Here is a 20,205-nt window from a genome sequence, read left to right as displayed (position 1 = left end):
CCCGATCGGTGGCAAAGCAAAGAGGGTAGAACTTGAAGTGTAGCAAGCATTGCTCCACAAATGCAAGACTCAGTCTTGGATCCCCATAGTATCGTGACGGATCCGCAGGAACGAGTGCTGATAGATCCATCTGGATGGGTGCGTAATTCGCCTGGAACTCAGCTGGTAGCAAAAAAAAAAAAAATTTTTACTAGAAGCACATATTCGCTGGAAAAAGTCTCAAAGAGCGAAGGCCGTGGGGCTCAACGGGAACCATGGCCTGAGCATGCTGTAATGCACACGCCCGGGCTGAGCGGCGTGTGCGCGTATATGTAGTGATTCCACTGGACCATGACGGAGAGTGAATGCCTGGAGGGGCGTAACTAAGTATTCACCCGATCCGACCAGGGTCGCACGACGGCATACGACGCAAGTGCACCAAGGAGGAACCGAGCAGAGGGACCAGGTGCTACTCCAGGACAGACCCCGAACACGGCTGTTGACCCACTCCGGGGAATACAGGAACAGACAGGTTAGGCTGGCACACAGACTGGTGGGTATAGGCAGGCACGACTGGTATGCAGGCAGGGGGGTACAGGCAAGCGCGGCTAGAGTGCAGACAGGGAGGCACTAGCAGGTTGGAACACAGGCGGGATAGGACCCAGTACACACTGGGACTCAGGAACAGAACCACAGATGTGGCGGACAAACACAGCAGAGTGAGGCCGCCCAGAGTGGTGAGCGAGAGCAGGGCAAGACGAGACCGCCTAGAGCGGTGAGCGAGAGAAGAGCAGGACGGGGCCGTCTGGAGCGGTGAGCAAGAGTAGAGCAGGACGAGGCCGCCTGAAGCGGTGAGCAAGAGTAGAGCAGGACGAGGCCGCCTGAAGCGGTGAGCAAGAGTAGAGCAGGACGAGGCCGCCTGGAGCGGTGAGCAAGAGTAGAGCGGGACGAGGCCGTCTGGAGCGGTGAGCAAGAGTAGAGCGGGACGAGGCCGCTTGGAGCGGTGAGCAGGAGTAGAGCAGGACGAGGCTGCCGGAGCAGCGAGCAAAGGGTCAGAGCAGAGCGAGACTGCCGGAGCAGCGAGCAAAGGGTCAGAGCAGAGCGAGACTGCCGGATCAGCGAGCAAAGGGTCAGAGCAGAGCGAGACTGCCGGAGCAGCGAGCAAAGGGTCAGAGCAGAGCGAGACTGCCGGAGCAGCGAGCAAAGGGTCAGAGCAGAGCGAGACTGCCGGAGCAGCGAGCAAAGGGTCAGAACAGAGCGAGACTGCCGGAGCAGCGAGCAAAGGGTCAGAGCGGGGCGAGAACCGCAGGAGCGGAGAGCGAGGCAGGGCAGAGGGGACAGGGCTCTGTTCACACGGAACAGACAGGAAGGGAAAGGCAGAACCAGATACCCACAGGGTACTTGCAGTGAAGTAGCGAGTGGACCACAAACTCACAAACGGAAGTACAGTGACAACGAACAGGAGCTAGGTACGAGTTCAGACTCTGCAGAAAAAGGAAAGGTACGGACATAGAGAAAAACAGGAAACAGGCTAGAAGAGTATTCAGACAAGAACAGACACAGTAGCAAGATACAGGAGCGAGTCTAGGTATGCAGCCCCTAGAAGGCGGAAGGAACAGGCTAGGAGCGTGTTCAGACAGGACAGACAAGATACAGGAGCGGGTCTAGGTATGCAGCCCCTAGAAGGCGGAAGGAACAGGCTAGGAGCGTGTTCAGACAGGCCTGGAAATACAGCCTCCAGGAAAGGCAGGCAAGCAAACACAGAAAGGGACCTGGCACATTCAGAGTGAAAGAGCACACTGAATGAAACACAATGCTCAGGCAGGGTTTCTTGGGAGGAGCTGGGTTAAATACTAGGTGACAGACAGCAATAGGCTGAGGATGCATCAGGGGTGTGTCTGCAGCAGGTACAAGAAACAGGAAGTGATCGGGCGCCGCCCTTAAGCAGCAGAAACAGAGGCAAGCAGACAGCATGGAGGGAAGCCAGGCTAGCAGACTGGACTGGAGATCAAGTGCGCGCTCTTGCACAGTGGGAGATGGACCACTATGCAAGGACGCCACCAGGTATGTTACAGTACCCCCCCCTTACGCCCCCTCTTCTTCAAGCCTGCCAGAATGTTCCGCAGGGAATTCGAGGGCTAATCCTTCACTTCAAGGAGATCACTACCACTGTCCACAGGAAAAACTGGTCTCATCTGAGCAGCCAGGATGCTACCTCCTATCCAGCCATCCTCAGCAACAGACGAAAAGGGTGGAGTACCAGGAACAGCACACAAGGAAGTCTCTCTCCACTTATTATCAGGTAGCACCCCAGAGGGTTCAGGAGACAACTGGAAGTCCTCCGCCTGGTTGGAGGGGTGCAGAGACTCAGGGGTAACCTCTGCTTCGGGGTACATCTTGTCAAGCTCACAGGATAAAATGGGCGAGGTATCAGGTACAAGGTGTAGAAAAGTCACTGTCTCTTTGTTATCTGGTGGTTCCCCGGAGGATTCAGGAAACAACTGAGGGTCCTCCGCCGGGTCGGAAGAGTACAGAGACTCGGGGTTAACCTCTGCTTCGGAGTACACTAGGTCGGACTCGCTGGAAGAAGCGGGCGAGGTATCAGGTACCGAGTATAGGAGAGTCCCTGTCCATTCGCTATCAGGTAGCACCCCGAAGGGTTCAGGAGACAACTGGAGGTCCTCCGCCTGGTCGGAGGGGTGTAGAGACTCAGGGATAACCTCTGCTTCGGAGTACACTAGGTCGGACTCACTGGAAGAAGCGGCCGAGGTATCAGGTACCGAGTATAGGAGAGTCTCTGTCCATTTGCTATCAGGTAGCACCCCGAAGGGTTCAGGAGACAACTGGAGGTCCTCCGCCTGGTCGGAGGGGTGTAGAGACTCAGGGATAACCTCTGCTTCGGAGTACACTAGGTCGGACTCACTGGACGAAGCGGGCGACGTATCAGGTACAGAGTATAGGGAAGACTCTGTCCATTCGCTACCAGGTATCACCCGAAGGGTTATGGAGACAACTGGAGGTCCTCCGCCTGGTCGGAGGGGTGTAGAGACTCGGGGTTAACTAACACTTTGAGGTACCCATTGTCAGGCTCACAGGACGGAGTGGACGAAGTATCGGGTACCGGGTGTAGGGAAGTCTCTCTCCATTTGTCATCAGGTGGTATCCCGGAGGATTCAGGAGGCAACAGTTGGTCCTCCGCCAGGTAGTAGAGATGCACAGACTCGGAGGTAATCACTGCTTCAGAGTACCCTTGGACAGGCTCACTGGTTAAAGTGGGTGAAGCATCAGATACCAGGTGCAGGAAGTCCTCCTGTGTGGATTCTAGGTGGGCAGAAGTCTCTTCGGGCAGGAGAACTGGTGCGCTATCCACGCACATTACCCGTCGGGGCTGCTCCGGGATACAGGGAAATGAAGCTTCAGCAGGAACCTCAAGATTGGGAACAGGAGGTCTTTGGAAATACAGACCCTGGCGTGACGGCTTGCCTTTACGCCTAGCACGTCTGGACTGCCTCTTGAGGTTGGGAGAAGTATTCCGGAGAGCGTAGTCATCCTGTGTGGATACTGGGTGGGCAGTAGTCTCTTCGGGCTGGAGGACTAGTGCACGACCCACACACAGTACCCATCGGGGCTGCTCCGGGATATTGGGAAGTGAAGCTTCAGCAGGAGCCTCTGGATTAGAGTCATCGAAGACCATTAGAAAGGCCACCAGGAAGGCCTGTAGGTCCAGGACGATAGGATCCTGTGCGTCCCATAGGGGGGTGATCCATTTCAAGGCATCACCCGCTAGGTAAGACATCATGAATCCCACCTTAACCCGATCGGTGGCAAAGCAAAGAGGGTAGAACTTGAAGTGTAGCAAGCATTGCTCCACAAATGCAAGACTCAGTCTTGGATCCCCATAGTACCGTGACGGATCCGCAGGAACGAGTGCTGATAGATCCATCTGGATGGGTGCGTAATTCGCCTGGAACTCAGCTGGTAGCAAAAAAAAAAAAAATTTTTACTAGAAGCACATATTCGCTGGAAAAAGTCTCAAAGAGCGAAGGCCGTGGGGCTCAACGGGAACCATGGCCTGAGCATGCTGTAATGCACACGCCCGGGCTGAGCGGCGTGTGCGCGTATATATAGTGATTCCACTGGACCATGACGGAGAGTGAATGCCTGGAGGGGCGTAACTAAGTATTCACCCGATCCGACCAGGGTCGCACGACGGCATACGACGCAAGTGCACCAAGGAGGAACCGAGCAGAGGGACCAGGTGCTACTCCAGGACAGACCCCGAACACGGCTGTTGACCCACACCGGGGAATACAGGAACAGACAGGTTAGGCTGGCACACAGACTGGTGGGTATAGGCAGGCACGACTGGTATGCAGGCAGGGGGGTACAGGCAAGCGCGGCTAGAGTGCAGACAGGGAGGCACTAGCAGGTTGGAACACAGGCGGGATAGGACCCAGTACACACTGGGACTCAGGAACAGAACCACAGATGTGGCGGACAAACACAGCAGAGTGAGGCCGCCCAGAGTGGTGAGCGAGAGCAGGGCAAGACGAGACCGCCTAGAGCGGTGAGCGAGAGAAGAGCAGGACGAGGCCGCCTGGAGCGGTGAGCAAGAGTAGAGCAGGACGAGGCCGCCTGGAGCGATGAGCAAGAGTAGAGCAGGACGAGGCCGCCTGGTGCGGTGAGCAAGAGTAGAGCGGGACGAGGCTGCCTGGAGTGGTGAGCAGGAGTAGAGCAGGACGAGGCCTCCGGAGCAGCGAGCAAAGGGTCAGAGCAGAGCGAGACTGCTGGAGCAGCGAGCAAAGGGTCAGAGCAGAGCGAGACTGCCGAAGCAGCGAGCAAAGGGTCAGAGCAGAGGGAGACTGCCGGAGCAGCGAGCAAAGGGTCAGAGCAGAGCGAGACTGCCGGAGCAGCGAGCAAAGGGTCAGAGCGGGGCGAGAACCGCAGGAGCGGAGAGCGAGGCAGGGCAGAGGGGACAGGGCTCTGTTCACACGTAACAGACAGGAAGGGAAAGGCAGAACCAGATACCCACAGGGTACTTGCATTGAAGTAGCGAGTGGACCACAAGCTCACAAACGGAAGTACAGTGACAATGAACAGGAGTTAGGTACGAGTTCAGACTCTGCAGAAAAAGGAAAGGTACGGACATAGAGAAAAACAGGAAACAGGCTAGAAGAGTATTCAGACAAGAACAGACACAGTAGCAAGATACAGGAGCGGGTCTAGGTATGCAGCCCCTAGAAGGCGGAAGGAACAGGCTAGGAGCGTGTTCAGACAGGACAGACAAGATACAGGAGCGGGTCTAGGTATGCAGCCCCTAGAAGGCGGAAGGAACAGGCTAGGAGCGTGTTCAGACAGGACAGACAAGATACAGGAGCGGGTCTAGGTATGCGGCCCCTAGAAGGCGGAACGAACAGGCAAGGAGCGAGTTCAGACAGGCCTGAAAATACAGCCTCCAGGAAAGGCAGGCAAGCAAACACAGAAAGGGACCTGGCACATTCAGAGTGAAAGAGCACACTGAATGAAACACAATGCTCAGGCAGGTTTTCTTGGGAGGAGCTGGGTTAAATACCAGGTGACAGACAGCAATAGGCTGAGGACGCATCAGGGGTGTGTCTGCAGCAGGTACAAGAAACAGGAAGTGATCGGGCGCCGCCCTTAAGCAGCAGAAACAGTGGCAAGCAGACAGCATGGAGGGAAGCCAGGCTAGCCAACTGGACTGGAGATCAAGTGCGCGCTCTTGCACAGTGGGAGATGGACCACTATGCAAGGACGCCACCAGGTATGTTACACTTAGTATCCCAGTTTCAACAGTGCACAATGTTATTAAGAAGTTTGCCAAGCATGGGACTGTCAGGAACTTCCCTGGATGTGGTGAAAGAGGAAAATTGACAAAGATGTCTTCAAAGGTTGGTGCAAATTGTAGAAAAACACCACGTCAAACATCTAAAGACCTAAAGGCCAACCTGGAACAGTCTGGGGCCATGGTTTCAACAAGTACCATACACCACACACTAAACCAAGCAGAGCTTTATGGGCAAAGGCCAAGGAAGAAACCATTGCTGAAGAAAAGACATGAAAAGAAACAACTGATCTTTGCCAAAGAATACCTTGATAAACCACAATTCTTCAGGGAAAATGTTCTGTGGGCAGATGAAACAAAAATAGAGCTTCTTGGCAATGCAAAGCAACAGTTTGTTTACAGATGGAGCATTTAAACTTATAAGGAAAAGAACACCTTGCCAACAGTTAAGCATGGTGGAGGTTCCATAATGCTGTGGGGTTGCTTTGCTGCGTCTGGTACAGGAGGCCTTGACCGTATTACAGGAATCATGAAATCAGAGAATTATCAAGAGATTTTAGAGTGAAATGTCATACTCAGTGTAAGAAAACTTGGTTTGAGTCAAAGATCATGGGTCCTCCAGCAAGACAATGACCCACAGCACACATCCAAAAGTACACAGGAATAGTTGAAAAAGAAAAAACAGAGTGTTTTAAAATGGCCGACAATGAATCCTGACCTCAATCTCATTGAAAATGTTTGGGGTCAGCTGAAATTTGCCATTGGGAACAAGAACCCTTCAAACATTCAAGAGCTTGAACAAACTGCAGAGGAAGAGTGGGACAAAATTCCAGCTGAGAAGTGCAAGAAGCTTATAGATGGCTACAAGAAACGTTTGAAGGCTGTCAGCAATGCCAAAGGGTGTGCAATCAAGTATTAATTAGCGGTGCCTTTATTGCTGCACATGCTGTTTATTCTGTTTTTTCTTTGAAATTGCAACATGGAAGTTGAGGATATAACTTTCGTACATTTACATTTACATTTATTTCTGAAGATATTGTACAGTGTATGAAAAAAATGAAGGGGTGCCAATAATGGTGAGAATCACTGTATGTCATCTGGGCCCGGGGATTTGCATACTTAAGTGATTTTGAAGCGGCGTCATACTTCCTGGTGGGTTAAGCAGGTGGCATTTAGTGGAGAATTTCCAGTATTCTCTGATCATCTCATCTGTCATGGGATTTTCATGTAACCAGTTTGGCATATTGGCCTTTCCCTCTTCCACTGTTTCACCCAGACTTTTTTGAGGGAGTCAACACTATAATTTTTCAGTTTCTTACTGTTTATATAGTTGAAAAATATTTTTTTATTATTTTTACTTTCTTTTGCAACGAGTCTCTCTTTCTCAGTCTTTGCTACCTTGATTTGATTTTTACATAATTTATTTTTTACTATAATTATTTAATGCCTCATCACTACCCTTTTGCTTTAATTCTCTAAATGCTTTTTTTGTCATTTATTGCTCCCCTTTTCAGCTCTGTTTAGCCATATTGGTTTCCTCCTATTTCTAGCTTATTTATTCCCATAGGGTATACATTAAACACAGGTACTGTTCAGGATGCTTATAAAAGTGTCCCATTTGCTTTGTGTACTTTTATTTCTCAGGACATTGTCCTAGTTTATAAAGAAAATGACGGCACTTCCACTACAAAAACTAGGTGTGAACAGGTGCTTACTAAGAGCAGCTACCTCCATATATAATGAACAAATAAAGTAGCACACTGTAACACTGAGTATATAGATATGAAATATGAATAGCATAACTGCTGTAGAAAATAGAAATAAATGAAAAAAAATTTTTGAAAATTTTTTTTAGCGCATGTAAATATGAAGTATGGAAAATGAATAGCATTACTGCTGTAAATAAATGAGAAATCTTAGCGCATAAATTGGCCAATTAATGTGTACCTGACAGCCGCGGTAAGGCGTTTCTCGATGTCAGGACCTATCAATGTGAATACCTCTCTAAGAGACCTCCGTCTGCTTATGCGTGGGAAAGACAGATCCTGATGCATTTAAAACCACCTGCGGCATGGGGGTGGGGGTGGAGTGCTCAGTCAATGCTGAATCTAGTAACAAAGAAAATGACGGCACTTCCACTACAAAAACTAGGTGTGAACAGGTGCTTACTAAGAGCAGCTACCTCCATATATAATGAACAAATAAAGTAGCACACTGTAACACTGAGTATATAGATATGAAATATGAATAGCATAACTGCTGTAGAAAATAGAAATAAATGAAAAAAAAATTTTGAAAAAATTTTTTAGCGCATGTAAATATGAAGTATGGAAAATGAATAGCATTACTGCTGTAAATAAATGAGAAATCTTAGCGCATAAATTGGCCAATTCATGTGTACCTGACAGCCGCGGTAAGGCGTTTCTCGATGTCAGGACCTATCAATGTGAATACCTCTCTAAGAGACCTCCGTCTGCTTATGTGTGGGAAAGACCTCTCTAAAATAATCTCTCAGCAATTGGAAATTCGCCTTTCCGAAGTGTAGTGTCCTTGTAGCCTCTTTACTATACATCTTGTTAATCGCTTCCCGACCGCCCACTGTACATAAACGTCGGCGCTGCCTGGGCTCTGTGCAGCGCCAACGTTTATGAACGGTCGGTGGTCCCGCAGCCCTCAGGACCCCCAGGGTCCTGCAAGTGCTGCGGTTGCAGTTCAGAGCGACAGCTCTGACAGGGGACATCATCGGGACCTGATTGGATCAGGTCCCAATGATGTTAACCATTTGCTATCTTCTATATGCCGTGATCTATAGTGATCGCGGCATATAGAAGATAGTGAGAGGAGAGGGGGTCGTCCACTTACCTCTCCGACGGCTCCCTGATACCTTCCAGGACCTGCCGTTGTTATGGCAGCTGGAGGTCACATGAGCGCCTCCAGATCTGCCATATATGGTGTCCTGCTAGGCTCAGCCTGCAGCTGAAGCCTAGCAGGAGACAGACAGTGTGAAACTGTCAGCAAACTTCTCATGCAATGTAATACATGTCTATTACATTGCATGAGAACAGTGATTAGAAAAATAAAAATTAATGTCCCATACAGGGACTAAGTAAAAATGTAAAAAAAAAGTCTAAAAAATGTTTTCAAACTGTTAAAAAAAAGTCACAAAATAAATAAAAATAAATAAATTAAATATTAAACCAATAAATCCATATATTTATGCAAAAACAAAAAGAGTACACATATTAGGTATCGCCGCATCCGAAACAACCCGATCTATAAAACTGTTACACTAATTAACTCCTTCTGTGCACACCATAATAAAAATAAATAAAAAACGGAGCAAAAAACTATGCTTTTTCTTCATATCGCCAAACAAAAAGTGGAAAAAAATGCGATCAAAAAGCAAAATGGAAATAAAAATGGTACCGCTGAAAACGTCATTTTGTTCTGCAAAAAAAAGCCGCCATACAGCTTCATCAGCCAAAAAATAAAAAGTTATAGCTCTCAGAATAAATTATGCAAAAAAAATATTTTTTCTATAAAATTGTTTTATTGTGTAAAAGCGCCAAAACATAAAAAAATATGCAGTAAGTGTAGTATTGCTGTAAACGTACTGACCTGAAGAATAATGCTGCCTTATCACTTTTACCATACGCAGAACAGCATAAAAAAAACCTCCAAAAACAATTCCTGAATTGTTGGTTTGTGTTAATTTTACCTCCCAAAAAATGGAATAGAACGCGATCAAAAAATGTAACGTACCCAAAAATGGTACCAATAAAAATTTCAACTCGTCCCACAAAAAACAAGCCGTCACATGACTATGTCGGCCGAAATCTGGAAAAATTATAGCTCTCAAAATATGGCGATGCATAAACTAGATTTTGCAAAAAAAAGCGTCTCTTAGTGTTTGACAGCTGTCAATCATAAAAACCCAATATAAATCTGGTATCTCTGTGATTGCACCGACCCGAAGAATAAAGTAATCTCATCCCTTATACCGCACGAGGAACGGTGTAAAAAATAAATAAAACCAATTCTTCACCTGCTACTGATTTGTTTATTATGTCTCCCAAAGATCACAGTAAGGCTCTGCTCACACTTATCCTGTGCTCTGCGCTGAGCACTTACACCAGAGTTTCCGTGTAAAACTCTGAAATACATGATTCAGATGGAACCCATGATGGAAGATTCCCTGTAATGAGGCAGATATAGGCCACTGTGGATGCCATCTGTCCTGTGATCCCAAGGTGTCATTTTTTTAGGCGTGCATAAAAGTGCGGTTGGCCACAGTTTTGTGCACTTCTGAAAAAAAGGACACCGCTAAACAGAGGCCAGACGGAGTCCAGAGTAACTCTGCTGCCTCATTATAGTGAATGGATCCTGCAGGGGTTTCATCTAAATTACATCACTTGGAAATTTAGATGGAAACCCCGATGTAAGTGCTCAGCCTAGAGCGCCGGATAAATGTTACGTAAAATGTTCCCAATAAAAGCTTCAACTCGGTCCTCAAAAAAAGCTAGTCCCCACTCAGGTCCGTTATCTGTTAAAACTATAAGGGACTTCCAAGTTACTGGTAGCAGAAAGGCTCTGGAAAAGAGAAAATGGCCCTTGCCCCCAAAAAGAAATTCAGAAAATGTTGTGCTCCCAAATCCAAATGCCTAATCTACAATAATTTGTTCTCCAATTGTCAAATAGCGCTCCGTCCCTCCCAAATCTCGCCGTATGGCTAAGCGGTATGATACAGCCACATATGGGGTATTGCCACTTTTAGAAGAAATTGTGTGACACATTTCGGCACCATTTATAACCATTGCCCTGTGTGAAAATGTAAAATCTGAGGGTAAAGCATATTTTTTTGTGGTAAAAATACAATTATGTTTTCTTCAGTGCCCAATGGTATAAATTTAAAAATTAAAAAATACTCACTACTTCCCTAGATAAATTCCTTGAGAGGTGTAGTTTACAAAATGGGGTCATTTGTGGGGGTTTCTGCTGTTTCGGCATGTCAGCGACTCTTCAAATGTGACATGGTGTCTGCAACCTATCCCAGCCAACATAGCGCTCCTTTCTCTTCCGAACCCTGCTGTACACCAAAGCAGTGGTTTTCCCCCACATATGGGGTATTGGCGTAATCAGGAGAAATTTCACAACAAATTTCATGGTGAAATTTATCCTGTTACCCTTATGATAATGCAAAATTAGGGGATAAAAAACATTTTTTGTGGGAAAAATGTGAAAATTTTATTTTTACGGCTCAATATTATAAACTTCTGTGAAGCACCTGGGGGTGCAAGGTGCTCACCACACATCTAGATAAGTTCCCTAAGGGGTCTAGTTTCCAAAATGGTGTAATTTGTGGGGGGTTTCCACTGTTTAGGCACATCAGGGGCTCCCCAAATGCAACATGGCGTCCGCTAATTATTCAAGCAAATTTTACATTCAAAAAGTCAAATGGCGCTCCTTCCCTTCCAAACCCTGCCATGCGCCCAAACAGTGGTTTTCCTCAACATATGGGGTATCGGCGTGTTCAGGAGAAATTGCACAGCAAATTTCATGGTGCAATTTATCCGATTACCCTTATGATAATGCAAAATTAAGGGATGAAAAAATGTTTTGTGGGAAAAATGTGAAAATGTTATTTTTACGGCTCAATATTATAAACTTCTGTGAAGCACCTGGGGGTGCAAGGTGCTCACCGCACATCTAGATAAGTTCCCTAAGGGGTCTAGTTTCCAAAATGGTGTCACTTGTGGGGGGGTTTCACTGTTTAGGCACATCAGGAGCTCTCCAAACGCAACATGGCGTCCACTAATTATTCAAACAAATTTTACATTCAAAAAGTCTAATGGCGCTCCTTCCCTTCCGAACCCTGCAGTGCGCCCAAACAGTGGTTTTCCCTCACATATGGGGTATCAGCGCGCTAATGAGAAATTGCACTACAAATTGTGTATTCCATTTTTTCCTGTTACCCTTGTGAAAATAAAAAAATTGGGTCTAAAGTAACATTTTTGTGAAAAAAAGTTAAATGTTCATTGTTTTCTTCCACATTCCAAAAATTCCCGTGAAACACCTGAAGGGTTAATAAACTTCTTGAATGTGGTTTTGAGCACCTTGCGGGGTGAAGTTTTTAGAATGGTGTCACTTTTGGGTATTTCCTGTCATAAAGGCCCCTCAAAGTCACTTCAAATAAGATTTGGTCCCTAAAAAAATGTTTATGTAAATTTTGTTGGGAAAATTAGAAATCGCTGGTCAACTTTTAACCCTTATAGCTTCCTAACAAAAAAAATTTTGGTTCCAAAATTGTGCTGATGTAAAGTAGACATGTGGGAAATGTTATTTATTAACTATTTTGTGTGACATTTCTCTCTGATTTAAGGGCATGAAAATTCAAAGTTTGAAAATTGCTAAATTTTCAACATTTTTGCCAAATTTCCAATTTTTTCACAAATAAACGCAAGTGATACCAAAGAAATTTTACCACTATCATGAAGTACAATATGTCACGAAAAAACAGTCTCAGAATCAGGGGAATCCGTTGAAGCGTTCCAGAGTAATTACTTCATAAAGTGACAGTGGTCAGAATTGAAAAGATTGGCCTGGTCACGAAGGCAAAAACAGGCTCTGGTGCGAAGTGGTTAAAGGAAACATGAAAACTTTTTGAACACTTAGAATAACAAAATACTGATAGGGGTTTATTATATCCCTCCCCTTATCTCCACCCACAGGGACTCTACATTTTCATTAGCCTCACATATATTACCGCATAGAATGGGATGATTTTACATATAAACAAACCCCTCCCCCTCACTTATTTGTCTGGTTATTCCTGAACCAACTATAGTCCTGTAAATTCACAGCCCAGTCATATCTGTCTTCCTGCTATGTCTCCGTTATCCCAACCATATCATAATTTTCTTTCAACAATATTAATTTTAATTTCTCCATTTTGTTGGTGAGGCTTCTGGCATTAGTGTACATGCACTTTGTGTATTTCTCTGTACCTCTATTTCTGCTTAGTGTATTGCCTGTTCTAACCCCTCCACCCATGCCAACCCCAATTTCATTACTTAGGCCCAGGTCACACTGTCTTCCCCAGCTGTACAGTAATTTCCCACCCCCCAATTCCTAGCTTAAACACTCCTCCAACCTTCTAGCCATTTTTCCCCCAGCACAGCTGCACCTTCCCCATCCAGGTGCAGCCCATCCCTTGTGTAGAGCCTGTATCCAACAGAGAAGTCGGCCCAGTTCTCTAGAAACACAAAAACCTCCTTCCTACACCAATTCCTGGGCCACTCATTCATCTTTCTTATCTCCTGCTGCCTCTCTGGCGTGGCACATGGTACAGGCAGTATTTTAGAAAATACTACCTTCAATGTCCTTATTTTACACTTACAGCCTAATTCCCTGAAATCATCTTTAAGGACCTTCCACCTACCTCTAACTCTGTCATTGGTGCCGATGTGCACCATGACCACTCTGTCCTCACCAGGTCTTCCCAGTAATCTGTCTACCTGGTCAACAATGGGCCGAACTCGAGCGCCAGGAAAACAACACACCATTCGGCAATCCCTGTCTTTGTGACAGAGTGCCCTATCTGTTCTCCAAATAATGGAGTCCCCCACTACAAGCACCTGTCTCGTCGGCCCTGCACTCCTATTCCCCTCCTTACAGGAATAGACACTCCTCCGGCTTTCAGAGGACGTATCTTGCTGCAGCAGTACTACCCCTGTACTGATACTCCCTCATCTGCCAACTTGGCAAACTTGTTGGGGTGTGTCAGATCAGGACTAGCCTTTCTTGCCCTCTTCCCTCTACCTTGCTTTCTCAATGTCACCCAGCTAGCTGTCTCATTGTCCTGAAGCTCCATACTACGATGCTCCCCAACATCTACCCCAGTGAGCACCTGCTTAGTGAGCAGCAAACTCCTTTCCATATTATCAATGGACCTCAGTATTACCAGCTGTTCATTTAGATCCAGTACTTGGGCTTCTAAATGGTCAAGGATTGCACACATGTGACAAGATGTACACTGAATGGCATTGTCAATCATGGAGTACATATTACAAATGGGGATTTCATAAGATAATTAAATAAAGTAACAAGTAAATAGGCGAGTAAATGCAACCATTGAATTAATACAAGTTACTCCCTTTTATATTCCCTGAATCTAAAGTCCCTGAATCACAACTGAGTGTCTGCTCCAGTAAGGAGGAGAATAGGAGTGTAGGACAGACCAGACAGGTGCTGGTAGTGGAGGCTCCATTATTAGGGGAAAAGATAGGGCAAGTCGATATTGCTACTTCCAATATGTGGCACTAGAGTTCTAGTCCTCTTCCTTTATGAAGAGACAACTTGCATATTGAATCACAAGTCACACGCTTAAAGGGAATGTGTCACCCCCTGGGCGATATCAGACCTCTATGGCCATACAGGTGATAGAAAAGTAAATCTATACTTACCTGTATGGCCCATAGCAGAGGTCTGATTGCAGAGAAATCTGGTTTTATAAAGTCTGTATTCCAGAGGCTTGGCGTCTGGGGGACGCCAAGCAAACCCCTCCTATCTGCTTACTATTCCTATAAATCACCGACTCTGTGCTAAATTAGTTTGCTTGAGATAGTTTGGATATTAGAAGTTTTTACTTCTGTTTTAATAAAAAAAATCATTTTGTAAGGGAAAATGGATTTTTTATTTGTCTTTTTTATAGGAACAATTTATTGAACTTTTTTAAGTCGTGAACTATATTATTAAGTCAGGTAGATCCAAATCACAGTCATCCAATGTGCTGAAAATTAGAGCCCCAGTATCTTAAACCACTTAGATGCTGTGATTTTCATTGAACATTACATCTAAGACATTCAACAGCTATCATTAGATACAGTAGCTTTGTACTTGTGCTGTGTCTATTCCTCAGCACTGTAAAATAGTAGTCATCTGGAATAAAGCCCATTAGCGTTTGCCAAGAAAAGACTTATTGGTAGTCACAAATGCATTAACAGGAAAATGTCAGTATTGATTGACCAGATCTTTCAGCCAGTCACATGCCACAAATTCCATAAATCAAATAAGGCAGCATTCCAAAAACTTGTGTTATATAGTGATCCCTAGACAGTATAGTACATTCCACAAGTTGTCAGTGTCTATGATAGTATATCGTAAAGTGGCCCAGGAAAGACCATTGTTTATTGAAAATGTTGTAACCTGAAGCCATTAACTGTATAAGTAATAAGCCTATGCTATACTTCTTCAAATGGTGAATCTTCAGGTTGATGTTATAAGGGATGGTCAAGACCACAAACAATTTGAGGCCTCCCCAATATACACTACCAGATCGATAAACTAGAGTGGTCTTTTGCCATAGTTATGTTATCGATGCATATTCAGACTATACAACCAGAATAGTGTTATTGCAAGTAGAACAGCCCACCATAACAACATTTAGATTGCCAAATCTGGACATTTAATCCCCGCTCCCAGAAATGCACCGAAACACATCCAAATTGCCCGCTCTTGGGTGTTTTGCTAAGCTTTTCTCCTTTTGTGGTCTGGGTTGTACTAGCAAATTTGGACTGCTTGAAAATATTGACTATACAGCCAGACTTCTCTTATAGGAAGAGGGCCCGACTGCACACTCAGACCACTGTTACATGAGGTAGTCTTGATTATAACCTAAACTGTAGGGTTGAGGGTCCAGAATGCATAGTCAGAATGCTGTCATATGGGCTTGCAGTGCTGGGGTCCTGGGTTCAAAGCCCACCAAGGACAACATCTGTAAGGAGTTTGTATGTTCTCCCTGTGTTTGTGTGGGTTTCCTCCGGGTACTCTAGTTTCTTCCCACACTCCAAAGACATACTGATAGGGAATTTAGATTGTGATGGCGACAGTGATGATGATGAATGTAAAGCGCTGTAGAATTAATGGCGCTATATAAGCAAAACATAATAAATAAATAAATAAATATGGGCAGTTCAAACCAATACGGTCATGCTCTTATAGGGTAAGGTCCCGACCACATAGTGTGCTATGCAGCAACCAAATGATATCAGGCCTTGCCAGGAGCACACTCCACTGGATGAAGCTTAGAGGCTAATTTGTGTTTACGACAGATACATTCCCCTTTAGATTTACCAGATTTTAAAACCCTTTTTTTTTTAAAAGTGAACATGAACTTTTTCAAGTTAAACTGCCTGCCATCTATAGGAAATGCTTACTAGCATCAAAGGAACATACATATCTCTAAATGACTATTACATCCTCATGATATTTTGGATATCATTGAAGAAGGTAGACAATGCGTTTATGACCAGCCACTATATCACCATTAAAGCTACAATTTATATACACCGACTTTAACTCGCTAGAACGAGACAGAAGGAGAATTGTTCTTTGGAGACAGCTGAAGGAAGATCTCAGATTTAGTATTCCCCATGCAGACAGACTTCAGTGAATCAGTGCATTAGGCAAAGTAAAAAAAATGGAAACCGTTCAGGTAAGTAAAACAGCATTTTAGATTAATCCACGGTCATTTAACACATTTAGCAGAAGGTTTTGACCCACCAGACTTTTGGAAGTGTAGATGAATTGTTTATGAATGCCATCTGCACTATCGCAATGCTTTGCCAGGGTAGAGTAGTTACATTAGACTGTCACTGGAGGCTGTGGAAATGTTATCCAGAGAAAGCACTTTCTTTGAATTTAAGCGCTTGCAAATCTGCATTGATTTGAAAGGTAACTTGCCCATAAATGACATTGAAAAAGTTTCCTGAGGCCTGACACAATTGGCAGCAATTTGTTGCCTTATGGACAAGGGACAGAATGTTTCTGTGGATAGGTAATAGCCTTGGCTGTATGGCGCTGCATAGTCCACTTAATACTGTATATTTTAAGTGATTCCATATGGATAGTGATACATTATGAACTAGGCATTGTAATGTTGGCACTCCTATGGAGCGTGGAATTGTATACGTTTTACTTTGGCGTTGTCATAAATAAGCAGCGTGTGAATTGATTACTAAGCATAAACCATCTGCTCTTAGAAAAGGATATTTGAAAGTTTTTGGCCTGATTACTGAATTGTCATGCAATTTAGCCTTTTCTATTCAAGCTAAATTTTCAATCACTTTTGTAAACTTTAATAATCAAATGCAAGTCCTTATAAATAGTTTATCATGACGATAAATAAAGAGGTATTTAAATAAATAACTATATAAATAAAATGCACTTTCTAATAGTAATCGTATTTTAGATGACATTGTTTGCCAGTCCTGAGGCTGAAACCGGCAGTGTAAACAATTGACGTGTTCCTTCTCTCTGCCCTGGTGACATTAATGGACTGATATATATCTCTCCTAGTGTTAAGTTTTTTATTATTAACTCATTTTGGACAAGCTAATTTAAGGCTAATTAACATGCTAAATGTAAACTTCACGTGGAAATTTGTATATTAAAATATTAATAGTAGAGATGAGCGAATCATTCGAAATTCGAATTAGCCAGCTTTGCCAAATTTTCCTTAGAAGGAGAGAGAGAGAGAGGGAGAGAGAGATGGAGAGAGAGTGGGTAAGATAGAAAGAAAGAGAGAGAGAAGTGGGGGGAGAGAGAGAGAGGGGAAGAGAGATGGAGAGAGTGGGTGAGAGAAAGAAAGGTGGGGAGAGAACGAGAGAGGTGGGGGAGAGAGAGGGTGAGAGAGAAAGGTGGGAGAGAGAAAGAGAGGTGGCGGAAGAGAGAGAGAGAGGGGGAAGAGAGATGGAGAGAGTGGTTGAGAGAAAGAAAGATGGGGAGAGAAAGAGAGAGGTGGGAGAGAGAGAGAGAAAGATGGGGAGAGAGGGTGAGAGAGAGAAAGGTGGGTGAGCAGAGAGAAAGAGAGGTGAGAGAGAGAAAGAGAGAGGTGGGAGAGAGAGAAAGAGAGACATACATTTTTTTTCAATATGATCTGTATAGTCCTCATACCCAGTGACTTTGGAGATCAGATCCAACTCTGCTGTACTAACTGCACCTGGTTGTGCGCCACTGGGACCCACTGATTTCTGATAGCCTAGGTACTGGCCACCATGGTGCAAAGTATTATAATCCACTCAATAAACTGGGAGTAGACAATGCTATATCACAGCTGCAGAGGCTGCGTGAAAACTTCATTATCCCGCTCTCTAATGCTTTAGCAGTGTAGGAAATTATGTGGTCAAGTTTTCTTTTTGCGATTCTTGAGAATCAAATCTCAAAGTGTTCGAATTCATATAGAACTGAGATAGCAGGAAATTCAACTCGAAGTTGATACTCCGGGGATCGATCAGCTCATCTCTAATTAATAGGGTCACATTGTTAGCACTGAATACACAGTGTCAGATTGTAATGCAATATCCCATTGCATTACAGTTCATTTATTCTTATATTTCCTGGAGAAAAAACAGAAGAGAAAGGGAAATAACTAGAGTTTTACACTTGGTTCAAAGAAATAATGCTCCAGAACTAGTCAGTTGTGGAGAAAGTATTTACTAAGACAGGCATGTTAGGAGAGCTGATTGGTCCATCTAAGCTTTGACGTTCCATACGGAGATATTTTATTAATGTAGAACCAGTCCATATATTTGTTAGTTTGTATAAATACAGCATTGTTTATGTAGCTATTTTTGCATTTCATGAATGGCAACTCGTAAAATATCTCTTCTGCAGAAGAAATGTGCAACTCTATAATGACACCTATCAATAGCAACTTTGGTTCTCAACGTCCGACCCTTTAGGTAGCTTTACATACATTATGTATGAACCAAACTAAAGATAGTCAGCTGTAGACAGCACTGTCTTGTCAGTACAGGGTCTTGTTCTAATTATATATAAAGTAATGTATATACCTGTACTGTCTCTTATACTTATCATGAATGTCCACATTATTAGAGGCACCAATCTACCATCTCATTTGGCCCAGAGTGTGCCAACAAAATAATTTCCTTCACCATTACTCCACCTCCACCCACCTGAACTGTTGATATCTGATTGAAGAGTTCATGGATTCAAGCTGCCTATGCCAAATTCGGATCCGGCCTGATCAGCATAATGCAAAAGAAATCTTCATTCATCTGATCAGGCAATATTTCTCCTCCAGTGATCTAATATTTGCACCCTTTTGTCCATTGGAGTCATCTCTTTTTGCTTCTCTTATACGGCAATGTTACTAGAACAGGTAATTTGCTGTTATAGACCATTGTGACATGCAGAAGTAGTACTGTTGCTTCAAAAGCATCCAGCAACTATAAGAGTTAACACAGTCACAAAAGACAGGAAGTGTTGTGCTTCAGAAGCATCCAGCAACTAGAGGGGTTAACACAGTCACAGGAGACAGGGAGTGTTTAGCAGAGCCCCAGGGGGATTGTGGGGAACTTGTTATTGTAGTCTGGCTGAAGCCGAAGAGAAAGGTGGTGTGTTATCTGGATCTGACAGAAGGCAACTGAACAGGATTCAGAACAGAAGAGAAACTAAACACAGGTCAGATAATATTCTGCGCTGTTAGTTCAGGGAGTTTATCAGGCAGGAAGATAAGGACTGGAAGGAAATGTGTTACAGGGATCATCTCCCTCATCAAACCCTCCCCCCCTCCATCTCCATGCAGGATAAAGAATGCTGTGTACTATTGTGTCCTTGTGAAGGAAAAGCCTTTGGTTGTGCTTCATAGAAGTGTGCGTCTAAGAGATCTAATCTATGCTGAATTATGCTACTGAAGAGACTGTAATACTGTGCCTTGGGAAGAAACTACTGTATTGTTACTGGAGCCGGTTGCTCAAGAAACTCAGACTGTACTGTAATGAAGATTGCTGATGCAATATCCCTGAATTGCACTGGCCGTGCTTCAGATTAAATTCCACTGTTAAACTGTTGAAAAAGACTTTTGTCAGATGTGTCTAGTCAGCAATTGAATCTATCATGTGACTGAGAGAAGCTGCAGCCTATTGTCGCCCTGAGTAACGGTTCCCCCAGGATTCCAAAGAATTCATGAAACCCGTCTCGTCCTATCTGAACCTAGCGGCATGCGTGTAACACCATCTTCTGTAAGAAACGATGAGTTGTGCATTCTAACATGTTCATTGAAGTACAAGTGTGGTATGCATCTGCATCTGTATTACATATTCTTCTGACCCTTTTCTTTGACTAGTTATTTGCATTAACAAAACCCTAATTCTCAGTATACTCTCAATATTTTTCTATGAGAAAATCCCACAGGTTTTTCTATGTTATGAGATATCAGGCAGCAAGGTGGCTCAGTGGTTAGCACTGCAGTCTTGCAGTGCTGGGGTCCTGGGTTCAAATCGCACCAAGGACAACATCTGCAAGGAGTCTTTATGTTCTCCCCGTGTTTACTTGGGTTTCCTCTGGGTTCTCCAGTTTCTTCCCACACTCCAAAGACATACTGATAGAGAATTTAGATTGTG

The 20,205-nt window shown here is 44.5% G+C and overlaps 1 protein-coding gene across 5 annotated transcripts in view; it reads left to right on the top strand.

Moving 5' to 3' along the window:
• Positions 1 to 20,205, top strand: part of ADGRD1 (adhesion G protein-coupled receptor D1) — a 1,511,981-nt gene that overhangs the window by 814,558 nt on the left and 677,218 nt on the right. The window lies entirely within an intron of this gene.

The sequence above is a fragment of the Phyllobates terribilis genome, unplaced genomic scaffold (assembly GCF_046119375.1).
Source record: "Phyllobates terribilis strain yellow unplaced genomic scaffold, ASM4611937v1 Scaffold_1__5_contigs__length_1240528914, whole genome shotgun sequence".
NCBI classification, from domain to species: domain Eukaryota; kingdom Metazoa; phylum Chordata; class Amphibia; order Anura; family Dendrobatidae; genus Phyllobates; species Phyllobates terribilis.
The sequence above is the reverse complement of the archived record's forward strand: the minus strand, read 5'-3'. Positions and strand labels throughout refer to the sequence as shown.